Below are 15352 nucleotides of genomic sequence, written 5' to 3' on the forward strand. Positions count from 1 at the left end.
AGTCCTGCCATGACAGCTCACAGCTGCTCTGCTGTGTGCTGTGGTTTCCACCTACCTGGAATGGTTGGGCTCAGCTAGTAAAGACAGAGGTGTTTTTTCACAAATGAGAGCTATGGAGAGCCTGTGGGGCTTACTGTTAAGTTTCCCTGTGCTTCATTCCTTGGGCTTTGACTGAAATTATTATTATTATTATTATTATTATTATTATTATTATTATTATTATTATTATTATTTTGTTTTTCTCTACAAAAATTTCACTTACAGAGCTTTCTTTTTGCTTGTTTGTTTCTCTGCCTCTTTTTCTCCTACAAGTGTATTCAGTGAAACCTACCAGATTGACAATGGCAGAGAACAAAGTTCTGAGCAGGGATTGTATGTGTGAACATTGCAGGAGACAGGCAAGGAGCTGCAGGTGAATAGGCTTAGTCTGAAGGCAGTATAGGACAGCCCTGAGTACATCCTGCCGTACAGATGAATTGGCCTGGGTCTGTGATACTTGTCCAAAATGTGGTTTCGTTACTTAAGAAATCTGTTACAAAGCAGACTTGAATTTTCAGACTTGAATCTCCCATGTTTTTGGTTGATGTTTTTGTTGACCATTTCTGAATCACCCAGCTCACCACCAGTAAATCAATGGACACTGCACTAAAAGGTGTTGATTGTGGCAATCAAGATGTTTTAAAAACAAAAGGGATGTTCATAAAAGGTGCCCCAGTATGACTTGTCAAGAATGACTTGGAAGCATTGGTGGGAGTTACTTACAGTTTCTTCAGAGCAGATCCATGTGGAGATCCACACCACACCTTTTAAACGTCCTTAGCTTTGCTCAAATGTTTGCACTGTGGAGGGAGAATTTTGGGGCTATTTTAAAGTTTACCTAATATTTTCTCTTGATAAAATCTATTTACTGAATCACTAAAGCTGGCTGTTTGCTTGCTTCAGGCTGATCAGATCCAGGCATTGCTGTCATATAAATATAATGGAGGGATGTTTTGGAGCATTTTCTGAACCTTGAGTTTTACATGTTCTCATATAATCCTCCTAGGTCAGTGTCATTCCTGCTTTTCGGTGTGCTTCTGCTTTTTTTTTTTTTTTAATTATTATTATTATTATTTTTTTAGATGTGATGCAGTGTGTGACAGGTGAGGGGAAGAGGGCCTCCATCTCAGTCCAACCTCCTGCTGTGGGGCTGCTGAGCAGAGAAAGCTCACAGGGGTCTGAGCACTGTACTGTGTGCTCTCTTTGTTTTCTAAATGCACCATATCAAATGTTTACTGCAGTGTTCTGTGCATAAGCTGTGGCTGAATGCACTCTGGCTCTCTCTCCATTACCCTTCCATGATATGTTTTCACCTCTGGTAAACAAATTATATCCCAAATTAGGGGGAACGTCTTGTCATTTTAATATTAGCAGATGGATGCTGTGAGGCTTTCTAGAACAACGAAGACATTTCTTTATTCTTCATAATTTTAATTATTTTCAGTGTGTTCTTACTGATATATTGATATATTTTTGTAGCCATATTGCGAAATTTATTATTAAAAATATGGAAAAGAAGCCCTCTGATAAAAGTTAGCTTTATGGTTTGGGCATCTAAAATGTTCTTTAAAACGTATCAGAGGTCAGGGTAATTGCATTACTAATGCTCACCCTGGACATGTTTTTTGTCACCGTAGTAACTCGTGCTGCTGGACTGTTAAATCCTTGAAAAAATGGACTGACCTCTTTTCATTGGGTCAAATATATTATCTTTACAAGAAAAAGCATCATTGTTTGTTAAAAGTTGAAGTTAAAAGTGAGAAAATTGCACATGAATCAAAGAAACTTTTCAAGCGGGGGAAGATCTTAGGAATGTTATATAGCACATTTACAGTAAAATCAGTTAAATATGAAGTCTTTTTAATCATATCAAGGCAAAATATGGTATCCAACAAAAAGGCATATGTCTGAAACCTCCACCATGAACAACAGGAAGAAGAGCTGCGGTGTAAGTGTTTATGAAGCAAGCTTGGAGAAGAGCTGTGCTGAGCACGTAGAGGACAAGTTGGTATGGCGATCCTGGAGCAATTGGTTGGGCTTTCCATCTTCTGACAAGCTCTGTGTTTTTCTTGTTTAAGTATTAAACAAGAAGCTGTATGTGAATCTCTTAATTTGAGACTAGTTCTTCGCTTATTATATGTGAGACCCTTTCTTCTGCAACACTTTGCAGAGCAATAGCAAAAAATGAAAACAAGTTTTCTCTGTGGGGTACAGAACAAAGCAGTCATAAAGTCCTAGCTATTGTTATTTATTATTATTATTTATTTTTATCAGATTTGCTAGTTTGGCCCCAAAATCTAGTAAGGGTACCCATGGGTACCCATGAAACCCATGCCCCAAGAAAAAATCATTTTATTTGGATGCAGCTCCTCTATATGCTGGAGCAAACCCTCAGCTCTCTTTTCTAAACCACATAAAAAAAACAAAACCCAAACCCTCAAACAACCCCAAATAAAAAAAATAAATAAATAAGTTTTCCTTCTCAGAACAGCATCTGTTATTTAGCAACATCTGAATTTCCATAAATAATCCCAGATTTCCTCTGCGCAAAGATGTAAACAACTGTTGTGCACTCAAGACTCCCCCAGTTTCGCTGCCTTTCTGTGTGAGGAGGGTGGGAGAGGAGGCGCTGGGGGGTCTGTAATGGGATCCGCACTTAGGCAGGAGTGGGTTGGGGTATGGGTGGCTGCTGGGCCCCCAGTGGGTGGTAAAACTCTTTGGTCCTGTGGAAGCCGTCCACCAGATGGGACTTCTGAGATTGCTGGGTGTTTTGAGCAGCTAGACTGCTATGTGTATTGGTGATCCTGCCCAGCTTGGCTGTGGGCTGGGGAAGGTAACGCTGGGGTGGGGACAGGGATGGGGATGGGATGATACCACCCTCTCTCTGACTTGAAACATGAGGCTGATGGCTCTGGTGGGGTCCACCACAAAGCTGCTCAGGACTGGAGGCCTCCCACCGGCCCAGTCTTTGGGTTTAAGATACTATTTCTGCAGGAAGAGGCAGAGGGGGAACTGAAACCTCTTGGGGTAATCAAAAAAGACTAGTAATTAAGCAACAAATAATAATGGAACAAATAGAAATGAGAGGCACCAGCTGCTTCATAAACACATTAAATTCACAAAATCCTGCTTTGTGATGCCTGCTGTAATGACACTTTATTCTCAGCACATGAATATATCATGTGAGAAACAATTTTCTTTAAGAGGTTTGTTTGTTCCTCTTGTCAGAATGTATTTTTTTTTTTTTTTTTTTTTTTTTTTCTGCTGGGCTAAAATTACCAACAAATTAAACCATGCTTTCAGCCAGCTTAATCCCTCACCCTCCCTATTAACATTTTATTAAACTGTAAAATGTCAAGATGGTTAAATTTCTTCAACAATTCAGTAAACAGGGACACCACTTTTTCTGTTAGGGTCTTGGAATGGCTATTTAATACGTCTTACACATATACGAGAAAATCAGTTTAGCTGGATCAACATGCCATTTCACAGTGAAGCTCTTTTTTCTTTGCATTGACCTTGTCCTATGATTATTTCTCTTTTATTCTGCCACATGCAATTGCTCCAGACATTTTTTCTATGCTTTGAAGATCTTGCAAAAGTCACCTCCGCTATTAGTCTCAACATTATTCTTGATTCTTCAGTGGGTCTGTTGCATGCTGACAGCTCTGTTGGGTCTCTCTTTGGAGCTGAAATACTGATACTACCTTTTACTGCCACTGAGGTTGAGTTATTGTGCACTGAATACACAGGAAAAATCTTGTTGTTGGAGCCCCAGCCCCATTTCCCTAGCGGAAATGTGTATTAGTGACACTAGCTTTGCATCCTAATGTGGTAGAGCAATGTCATCCTGCTGTCACCTGCTGAAGGTGATTTAATTTGAATTCAGCATAACCTCAGAAATGCTTTTATGCTGCTGCTTGGATATTTTTGTACCACCTTAAAAAAAAACTTCGCATACTGACTCCTTATTGTTTCTTTTCCTTTCCAGTTTCATGACAATTAAATAATTGATTGTGATAAGTAAAAAGAAAGCAAGAATAATTTAAACACGGAAGTTGACCCCCTTTGAATACTCTCTATCTGTTTTTAAACCTGCGGTATCCATTTATAAATTAAATAACAATTATAAATCCATGTAAATTAAAGTTACCCAAACTCAGCAAGGAAGTTTTGGCTTTCTGTACTAGCCTTTGTTCTTGCCAGTGTGACTGACTGCTCAGGAAAACTAATTATTTTGCACTGCTACCTGGAATGCATCTGTGAATAGGACCCCCTAGTCTCCTGTAAGCCAGAGTAGCTTTTTATCTTCTGGGTCCTGCTGGTTCTCTAAATATTTCTCTCTAATTTGAAGAACTTGTTTTCCTAGAAGAAGAGATTTCTCGGGATGGAACCAGGAGTTACTGGTGTTCAGCTGGACTCTGAGCTCCTGCAGTGTGCAAGAGTACATGACCAGCAGCAGTGGCTGAGAGCTCTCTGGTGCTGTGAGTTAAGATGGGAGATAAAGATTATGAATACCTTCCCTTCCCTAAGGCACTGAGCATAAATACTTCCCATCATGAGCGTGGTGGAAAGCTCACCGAGAAGCAATATGCTAAGAAACATGTTGTACTTCTGAAAAAATATATATATATTGTTAGAAATAATATTTTAAAGCATCACCTACCTTCATTTTTGCTTGATTTCTGCCTTTTCCCCCTGCCTTAGTCCCATAAAGTGAATATGATCTTCAGTGTGATCGCTGTTTATCTTTAAGAAGGCCTGTGGCATCAGGCTGCTCATTTGGATTTTACATGACATCACTTGCTGAGATTTTGGCGTGCCTTATCAACTTAAGAAAAGAAATTCAAGGTTTTGGCTTGGCCATGTGAATAGCTGAATGGCACGAGATCTAACTATCAGGGAGACAACCCTTTTCCCCTCCATGATGGTGCTGCTGTGGGAACTACCAGAGATGACAAAGCAAGCATCCTCTCCACAGAGGGGAAGTCATCTAGATGTTCGTGATCTTTCCCCCCTAGATTTATTACCTTTGTGGTGCACTTCAAAGTCTTTTTCTTTCTCAGGGCCCTGCAGAGAAGGGTGGCTAGCTGTTGGCCTCACTGGGCTTCAGATTGGGAACTGTACCCAGGGCTTTCTTCTCGAGTGTCTTGGTCTTCTGTGGTGGTGAAGGGCATGACACTTTGTTGTGATGCAAAGGGCGTATTGATGCAGTCTGCATCAAACGTGCTATGTCCACTGTCTAAAGCAGCAGGGAGGTAGAGGCAGTTAACCTGTGTACACCTGAACAACCGATGTGTACAAACGTATCTGTGCTAACTTCTTCCTCTGAATGTCCTGCAATTGATGAATTGTACAAATATACAATTTTGGGATGATTTTTGGTCAAAAAAGTTCCCTATTAGGGGGAAAGATAAAAGAGAATTGGAGAGCAGTCCATACTCACCCCCACACTGCTAGCTTTTCTAGATGGCTGAGCTTTGGTGAGCAGTGGTGGCTGACCATTTTGCTAAAGGTGAATTCCAGCACATGCACAGATACAGGATAAATGCTCTGTTATCAGCAGCCTGTGCATTGTAAGAGCTTGAGCACTCACCCACCTCTGCTGCCGGGAGTGCTGGGGCTCTCATGTAGCACGTGAGCCCTCCCATCAGGACACAAAACGTGCCCCAGCCATGTGCTGGCACTCGTGCTACCCTGGGGCTCAGGCAACAAAAAGCTGCCCACGAGCTCTCACTGTGCAGCCAGTGCCTCTTTGGGCTCAGGTACAGGAGTAAAAGCCCCTGGAGCTGGAGGGCAGTAAGGGACTGTACTGAGGAAGTGTCATGGCATGGCTGGCAGGGAGGAGCTGTAATGCAAAAGGAAGGGATGGAGGTGGATTATAGCACTGAACCACACTGAGCTCAAATCCTCCAGCGCAGGCTTGGCTGTAGCATAGTTGTATCTTAATTTTTGTCCAATCCTAGAGCCCACCCAAAACAGGCTCTTTCATGAAGTTTGAAAATGTTCCACCGCTTTGAAGGAAAAAAATGAAAAAGAAAAAAATGAAGAAAATGTTCCACCCATGAATGAAAAAAATGCTGTTCCTCTCATCCTCTCAAACATTTCTTCCTCTTACAGGGCATATATGCTATTAATCTATGCTGATTGAGGGAAAATATTTGCATATATTGCTTTGAAAACAAATGCCAAGATCATTTGATACCAGTTCTTGTAGCCATAACTTTCCAATTCAAAACTAAATTGTGATAATCTTTCTGGGAGAACCTTTTCTGAAAAGCCTCCCATCTATATTTTCTTTTCCATGCCTTCCCCAAAACAAAGCCACATAGACTTGATATGCTCAAATTCATCCCAGCTTTTGGTTTTTCTAGCATTTACATTAATTTTGTGCTTGTGAGCTTCATTCACACAGCTGAAGAGCCCTGAGGAGGGATGGAGGGATACACCCATCGACTGTTCAGCTACTGAATACGTGAACAGATAATAATTTATGGCATTTAGGTTGGAAACATTATGATACTCATGCAATCTGTTGTGCTTTATATAGCTAAACTCCTACTGTTTCTGCACCCTGTATAAGAGCCTACTCCTGAGAAGAAAATTAATACGAGAGGAAAAAGTGATGGGGTAGGAGAGCATCGTGTCAAACCTGATCAGTTTGTGCAGCGGGAGGCCAGGAGACAGCTTGGGCTGCAGGTGAGAAGAGGGTCCTGTTCAGTTGGCTTAGCTGCATCTGCAGGTCTTCAGCTGGAGACTGAGATCATGGGAGTTTTCTGAGAGTCTCAAGCTGAGAGTCTGGGGCAATATTTATTTGCCAATACAAGGTTTTCTTCTAGATTTTGCTGTCTTGGAAATCATTTAGTCTCATGGCTTCTTTTCTGTAACACTACCACTCTCTTTTTTGTTGCCTTTCCAAGATCCTCAGACAAAGGCTTCATTAAGAAGAAAGAGGCTTCAGCAATTTGGACAGACATCCAATACTTGCAAATTGGGCTTTTTCTCACAGGTAGGGTTTTCTCTGCTCTGCTGACTGGCTGTAGTTGGTGTGCAGTTGCACAGCCTAAGCTGGTGCTGTCTCCTGCAGTGGAGTCAGAAGTATGTAAGACATCTGTCTAAATAAAACACACCAACAGGAATTCTTCCATGGCTGCTGGTGACTGAAGTGACACCAGCAAAAATCACAGCCAGATCACGACAGATGAGTGGGACTGTGCCAGATGGGGTCTGATCTGCCTCAGCCCTGTTCTTGGTGGATACAAATACTGAAGTAGCTTCACTGAGTTTGTTTGAGCAAATATTTAGAAATAGAGTTGCTTTAAGCTCCCCGAGGTGCTACTAAATCTTGTATTGCAGAAGTTTGCTGTTTACCAGAAAACTGAATGACTTTAAGGCTCCCAGGAGTTCTCTCGCCTCTTCTGCAATGAAGACCTTTCCAGGCAGAGGTGCCCAGAGAATTTCTGCCAAGATCAACTTTCCTACCTCCAGTACGTGAGCAACAGGGAGGAGAGAGCACCTGGAGTGCTGGTGCTCCTGCCTCTGGCTGAGGTACCAGCAGGGTGGTGCTGCTATATCTCTAAGTGGACAGCAGAGAAGGGGGACATCTGAGGCTCCTGTATGTGAGCCCTAATTGCCCTTAGACAAATACTATGTCCAAGGGGGGATAAGCCTTCCTTTCCTCATAGGCACTGCCCCATCTCCACATAACCCACTCTCACTGACAGGATGGTAGTGAGACCTTGTGGCCTGGTTCTGGAGCAGAGTTTGCCATTTGAAAGGTCTCATTCTACCTCCTGGGGCTCTGGGAAGCCCCCCCTCAGGTGCCATCCATGCATGATGTTAGGCCTCATCATCCGTGGCTTTGCTCAGTGGGAAAAAGGAGTGGATAATTACTCACAGGTGCTTGGAGCTGGTGCTGGTGCTGAGACCAGCTCCTTGTGGCAGGTCAGGCAGACCTGGGCTGTTCGTGCCACAGAACATAGCTGGAGTCTCAGGACAAGGCTTTGGCTGTAACACAAGGAGACTCAGCTTCTGTTCACTCAGGTGAGGACAGCTAGCATCCTGGGCTTGGTAGAGCTCAAAAGGTCAGTTTATTTTTCTTTCTACTTACATGGAGCTCATTTTCCAGAAGGAGTTTCTGATTCTGTCCTGCAGCATTGGTGCAGTTGTTAGGAGCCAGTGTCTTCACTGTTCTACTGTTGTCATCCCCAAATCTTTGCAGTCCACAGCAGGGTGAGGGCCTTCAGCAGTAAACACGGCGGCTACAAGAGTAAGGCAGTGAGAGGATGAGTTGCCTTTTGTTAACTCTTGTGACTACACAAGTCTTGGTGATAACACTGCAGTGAACTAGTACAGGAAGAGCAAGTTCTGGGGTTTCTCAGACCTCACTAGAACATTTGGTATTTACAATGGCCATATTTTCGAACATATTGCAGCTTGTTGCACTTTCTATGAAAAAAAAAAGTGGCTGTGCCATTCCTAAATGTTAGTGATGCTTCAGTTTGGCAACCACACAACTAGTGATAGTAAAGCTCCTACAAAATGATGTGCAAGAAAATAAAGAACCATACATGTTTGCTGCCTTTTGTACAAGGGAGGTGAGAGAGCAGCTGAGTATCTTCTCCTGCTTCTCCATATAATGTAGCTCAAAGCTGAGACCTGTCACAACCCAGGGAGAGTTAATACATCTATTACAGCCTTCCTGCCTCCATCCCCCAAGCACGCTGGTGGTTGATCCCTCACGCAGGAGCTCCTTGGTCAGTCTGATGTCTACCTGCTGCATCCTTGGCTTTTGCAATATAACCCAGCAGCCTGTGATACTGGAAGTTTTTCATAGCTATTTTGTACCCTGTACTGTTTGCACCTGTGCAAAATGGATTTATAGAGCTGATAGGCAGATTTGGTGCCATCTGAGCACCCTGGGGATGACTGCACAGAGAGGAAATCCTGGCAGAGAACAGGGCCTGATCTAGGCCTCTGTTACCTCAAATTCCATGAAATGTCACAGCACAAGAGAAGAAATTAAGCCTAGATTTGGCTAGGTTTAGGCACTGGGTTTGGAGACGGATTAAGACCTTTCAAAACCCATCTCGTCTATCCCATCCCCTCCTACCTCCTTTTCTAAGTAAATGTGGTGATCCTGTACACCGATAACGCTCCCTCAGATCTGGGATATCTTTTGGCTGCATCTTTCACCCGGCTGGAAATCTCTCCCTTTCTGCCCTCCCTCCGCTCCACCCCACTCGAATTCTTCAGCTGCAGCGGGGCAAGCAGCCAACCTCATTTCTAAGCGCCTCTTGTCTGAGGCTCTGTCCAGATGCTTTCAGAGAGAGGCCTGATCAAAGCAGACAGTGCTGTGATTGAGTCTGGTTGCAGGGAGCTGTGAAATGGTCATGGGCTCCCAGGAAAACCCCACAGCTCCCTGCCAGGATTGTTTGATGAGGCTTATCACCAGCAGTGCAGTTGTCCCCAGCATCCAGGATGGCACAAAGGGCAGAAAGAGGTGAACACAAGCATTCAGTTGGCAATGCGAGCGGGTGGAAGGATTTTGTTTTCTCCGTGGCATGGCTGATTTTTGAGTCCTTTCTGTGATATAATTTACTCTTCCCTCTTTTTTGCTAACTGTGACAAGCTGACTAGCTTACTCAGAATTTTCTTGCTGAATGATACGTATCATTTGATGATGAGTATGGCAGCAATAGTAATTATGATCTCTGTATCTACAGAAGAAGTTGCTTTTACAATGGAGAGTTTTTCCAGCTTGTGTTCAGTAAAGGTTATGTTCACCACATAATGTCATGGTGTATATCACAGCCTATAAACTCTGGAGCATTTTGAACTGTTACCTGCACACAGTGTTGACAGTTTTCTGAAGGACTTAATACAAAGCTGTTCAGCCAGCTGAGGTAAGGTGCACTTGTCCACACTGTAACCTGTGGCACAGTGATGACCCAAAGGTGGAGTTATCATAAAACATGAAGTGTTTTTCCTCATCAGTTGGAAAAAAAAATAGCTGGAAGAAATCATTTTGAAATTTTTCATCAAAAATGAAAAAGAAATCCAAGACCCAGTTGTGGTTATTTTCTTTCCCTTCTAGCATTCTGTTATGAAACACGTTTACTATTTGTGAGTTGCTCTGCTAAGAGGGCAAGTCCTGTAATTCCCAGAGAAGGATCATCTCAGGATATGAAAGAATCTAAAGTGAAGCCAGATGAAAAATGGGGATTTGGGGGATTTCCTTTTATATTTCTCCCCAACTTGCCAGTGTTTGTGGAATATGCCTAGGTACTGTTGTGCCTGTGTATTTTTTGAACTGAGGATGCAGCTGAAGTAACAAAAGGGCAACATAAACTTTTAAACTTTCTCTAAACAGATAGTTGATTACATGACACGTTAGAAATTTTCAGGCAAATTCTGAGCCTTCCTTATGTCCAATACTTTCTTCCTCTCTCTCTCTCTCTCTCTTTTTTTTTTTTTAATTACCACAAGCCTGATTAAAAATAGCAAGGTGACAAATGATGGTCTGCCGGTTGCACCTCCTACTGCTAACACTTCGGCTCATTCTGCGTTTTGTTAAGTATTGGGAAATGCACTGCTACTTCTCTGGTTGAGGGACTTTGTTCATATTTTTGTGTGCATGTCAGATGGATATATCTGAATACAGCCTGTGAGATGTATACCATAGCAGGTCTCTTGACCTAAGACTGGTCACTGGGTAGCTTTGAAGAACCTGTGGACTGCACTGCTGTCCCTCTTGTTGATGGAAATGTTGAATCTTTGGAAAGTTAAGATGTTCCTACATTCCCCAAATCAACACAGTTTTGTTCATTTATGGGACTTCACTGGGGACCCGTGCTGGAGCAGTTTGCTCCTGGGGAATGGACCCCGTGGTGTGGAGCTGTGTGGGAGCAGTGCTTGAAGAGCTGCTGCCTGTGGGCAGCCCCTGCAGGCTCAGTTGCATCCTGTGGGAGGGACCCCATGTGGAGCAGGGGCAGGGAGTGACTGTGAAGGAGTGGCAGAGATGAAGCCTCAGGGACTGACCGCAGCCCACATTCCCTCAGGGGGAGGGGGTGGAAGAGGGTGGATGGGGGAAGGTGTTTTTAGTTTGCTTTTAGTTTCTCACTGCTCAAGTCTGTTAGCAATGGGCAATAAATTACATTAATCTCCCTATGCTGAGTCTGTTTTGCACATGAAGATAATTGTTGAGTGATCTTCCTGTCCTTATCTCAACTCTTGAGCCTTTTTTTTCATTGTATTTCTGCCATGTTCTTTTGCGGAGAGGGAATGAGAGAGCAGTGTGGTGGGGCTTACCTTCCTACTGGTGTGAACCCACCACGTCATCTCAGGCCTTTTCACTCTTTCAGCCATGCATCTCAAGGCTTTAAAATCACTGAGGAGTTTTGGAAGGAGGTGAGGGAGCAGAGGAGTGAGGGGGTGCCCAGAGGAGGGCTGGAAAGCATGATGAGCTCCTCTCCAGCTGTGGTGTTGCAGCAGCAGCTCTGACTCCCTTTGACAGGGGTGATTATTTCTGTTTGCCAGCACTGGGCTTTGGCTTTTAGGGTTTCAGGGCTACCTCACTGGGAGGTAGATGTGTAAAGAGTTGGTGCTGTCCCTCTGAGAGATGCAGTTTGGGCTGAGCATGAAGAAACACTGTGGGCTGCTGGGGGCTGGGAGCAGAAAGCTGACACCCATGGTCTGCAAATATGCAGAATGAAAACTGGTGTCTCCTCTTACTGTATCCTCAGCTTGATGTCTCACCCAGCAGAAGTCCTCAATCCATGAAGTATCTTGCTATGGGAGAACAGGACCTTGCTGCAGGTGCCTGCTGGGTGCTAGCTTATGGGTACTGGTTACAGGGAGCAGCTCTGAAACCTGCTTCTCCCCTCAGTCTGTTGATCCAGACTTGCTCTAATGGCCTGTGACGGATCAAGAGGAGAACCAAAAGCACAACCGGGAGATGCAGGCACCAGGAAAACATGGGAAACCAGAGCTTTCCAGAAAAACATGGGAAACCCTTTCCAATTTGCTTATTGCTAGTGTGAGGAGTGAGCTGTGTTGGGGAGAGGGGAGCAGGAGGGCACGAACAGCAGCACTACAATATTTAGCAGGTGTCAGGGAGAGCAGGATCTAATGAGAATCATAGAAACACTTGAAAGCTTTTTAACTCCATCCAGGATTTGCAGGAGCTGTTGATAGGAAACAGTAGTGACCCAACTGACAGTTGAAGAGATGAAAGGAAGCCCTTCGGATTAAATAAGATTTAGGAAATAAAAGGATTAGCAATACACAAAAGCTAGATTTAGGGGTTTATTTAGCCAGTGCAGTGTGGCATGATGGGATGTGGGGCATCAGAAAGGAGATGAAAGACAAAGTAAAAAGACGAATGCGGGAGGTAGTAGAGAGGCAAGGAATCAGCACAACATCTCCAAAAACCCTTCACAAATCTTCTTATAATTGAAAATGGCACAAAAAACTAGTTTTCATTAGCAATCCTGGCTTCTTTACATAGTAACAAGCAGGGTTACAATGACAAGAAACCTTCTGTGATGTGACTGTCAGCTCAAATCCCTGCCACATGAGAGGAGAGCCCACTTTGTCAACCCATCCACAGTTACAGGTCAGATGTCTGATGAGGTAAAATCAGATTTATGTAAAAACATACTCTATTAGATTCACAATTAACCATGCTTTCAAGTAGGGCCTGCTGAAGGACTCTTCTTGTTTAAGAGATTTCCATGTGGAGGTCTCTAGTGAATTTGGTGTTAGGCACAGAAATGAGAGGTGAGCACGTGTCAGTGGAGCCAAGGGGACAGAGCGCCTCCAGCAAGCAGCTGCCATGGGACTGCTTCATTCTGTAGCTGAAAAAATGGGAGTGACAGGTTTCCAGAGCCAAATTGCTGGACTTCTGGCTGAATCATCAACAGGAGACCATTTGTACTATTAGAGAGGTATAGAAAAAAGGATACCGTAAAGTATTTGACTGAATGGTTGTTCACCTAAGGACTACTCCAAAGAGCACTGAAGACAGCAGAGTGGCTACCAGGGGATTTTTGGCTCAGATCTTAAGACATTGTAGTCAGGTAACTGACTACAGGTTGGTACTCTTGGTTTCTTTCAAGTGCTATGTGGAGAAAACACCACCTCCTCTGTTTCAAAGATGCTCGTACTCCAAATCTCCAGGATAGTTATGGCTTGTCTAGTCTATGAGAGGCTATCAGGGAAAAGAATGAATTCCACCCCCCTCAGTGTAAAGATTTTTTTACAATCATAGATACGACTAGATTAGGAAGGTTTATAAAGTCTGTGGGATGTTCAAATTAAAGTAATCTGGATCTTTCCTGCCAGGGTTACTGGAAATATATTAGTGTAGAAATGTTTCTTCAGACAATATTTACTTTTCATTTGTTCTGTAATCTTACAGGAATGCTAATAGGGTTACAAAAGGATTCAAAAATTAGGGAAAGACATTATTTAGGTTTCCTGGGCATCTTTTGTTTGGCCTTATTTTGCTATGGTACTTGATGGTTTAATCCCTTGAATGTCCCAGAGTAGTTTTTCAGTAAACTCTGACCTGAGTAAGCAATTAAGATATAAATAACAGTTTTAAATTTTATTTATGATTGCTTTGCATCTTTTATACTGCTCTCTGTAAAGAGATCTGCATTCCAGTTGGTTGGCTCTGGATGGAAGTGGAAGCTTGACTGCAAATTCACAGAGTGCATAAGAGGCATTTTATTTGTTCAACAAAATGCCCTTTGTAAAAAAAATGTTTGTAAAATCTATTTTTTTTGCACCTAAATGAGTACCAATTTTATGACTGTTTCAATCCAGTTGAATGACAGCAGGTAAAATTTTCTTTTTCTAATAAGCTAGTCATCACATTATTAATACATAAGTAATATTGTCCCTATGCAGACACAATTTTCAAATGTACTTACATGTCTGCTTGGATCTTCCAAAAATCCTAACTGGGTGAAGTGTCTAGTTGTCTCTGACTCATGATGCCAGAGAGCATGTCAGCATCTGCATGCGCTCAGGTACCCCTGAAACTGGGTTTTCCAAAGTTTACCTTACATAACTTCCCTGGGACTCGTGGGGAATCTCCGGGGCACAGGCAGTGGCAAGATCCACCTCTCCAGAGGTGACTCACTTTTTGTTTTCCTCGCAGTCCCAGGCTCCTTAAGCATGTATTCCCACTCCCATGCCGGTGCAGCCAAGTCCAGCCAGGAGGACTGTCTCCTTGGACCACTCCAAGGGGGCACAAGCCCCTCCAGGCCCCTGAGCTCTTCAGGCTTCATTGTGCCCTTGCTTTTGAGGGCTTGAATTTACAGCCTGCACATATACCTTATAACAGCAGGCTTTGTTCATACACCTGAAGAGGAGGTTAGGTCTGGTTATTTTTTCCTTCTTTTTAAAATCACAATGAATAATCACCAAATGCTGTTGCAGGTGCCCAGGTGATGCTTTCAGACTCTTCTTGCCCCCATCTCCTCCTTTCCCAGAGAGGATAACCTGGCTAAGTTTAAGTACATGGGTGATTGCTTTAACCTTTATTGCAGAACATCCTGGAACACTAATTTTTACATAAGTGCATGGTTATGATTATCATTAATTCCAAACTTACTTATATGAAAAGGTTGCATCATTACTGTATTTTAAAATTACTTTTAATCCAATTGTGCTTCTGCACTGCTGTCTGCTGTCTATGTTGCCTCTCTTCCAATTAGAGTGGATGACACGCTGAAATACTGTTGTGGTAGACTTGAAATTCCTAAAACAGAACATACCAGGGATTTCAGGAGAACAACCCCCCTCTTTTGTTCTACAGCAGATTTTTCTGTTGTCCAAATGCCTCCCTGGTGACAGCCTTCATGAGTAAACAATTTTGGTCACCCGCAGCAGGGTCTTACCCAGCAGTTCCTGCTTTCTGTGTCATACCGGCTCTCCTGCACCAACTGCTGCTGCTGATCTAAGTGCACTGAATTGAATACCAAGGAGCTAACACCCTCTCAGACACTATCACCCCTCTCAGACACTATCCAGGATCTTTCTTTCAGCCCCCAGAATGAAACTGGCAGAGCAAGCAACAGACATTTCCATGCTAATCCTATATTATAAATAGCCACAAAGTAAGACGGCTAAGGAAATTGCCTTTTTTTTTTTTTTCCTTTTTTTTTTTTTTCTTATCTCTGGCTTATTCATTCTCTAAACACACTTTTTCTCCAGGTAATACATGTGGTTTAAGCTTAGAAAACCTTACTTCACTTCTGCTGCCTGGTTTCATTAGTAGGTATTATATCTAAAAACTGTTTTC

At 43.0% G+C, this 15352-nt stretch overlaps 1 long non-coding RNA gene across 1 annotated transcript in view; it reads left to right on the plus strand.

Moving 5' to 3' along the window:
* The first annotated feature begins 256 nt into the window (after positions 1–256).
* LOC118162778 overlaps positions 257–15352 on the plus strand; it is a 22090-nt gene continuing 6994 nt past the window's right edge. The window contains exon 1 of the long non-coding RNA XR_004748621.1: positions 257–412. This is a non-coding gene — a long non-coding RNA (uncharacterized LOC118162778). The remainder of the gene's footprint in view (positions 413–15352) is intronic.

Source organism: Oxyura jamaicensis, chromosome 2, assembly GCF_011077185.1.
Source record: "Oxyura jamaicensis isolate SHBP4307 breed ruddy duck chromosome 2, BPBGC_Ojam_1.0, whole genome shotgun sequence".
Taxonomy (NCBI): domain Eukaryota; kingdom Metazoa; phylum Chordata; class Aves; order Anseriformes; family Anatidae; genus Oxyura; species Oxyura jamaicensis.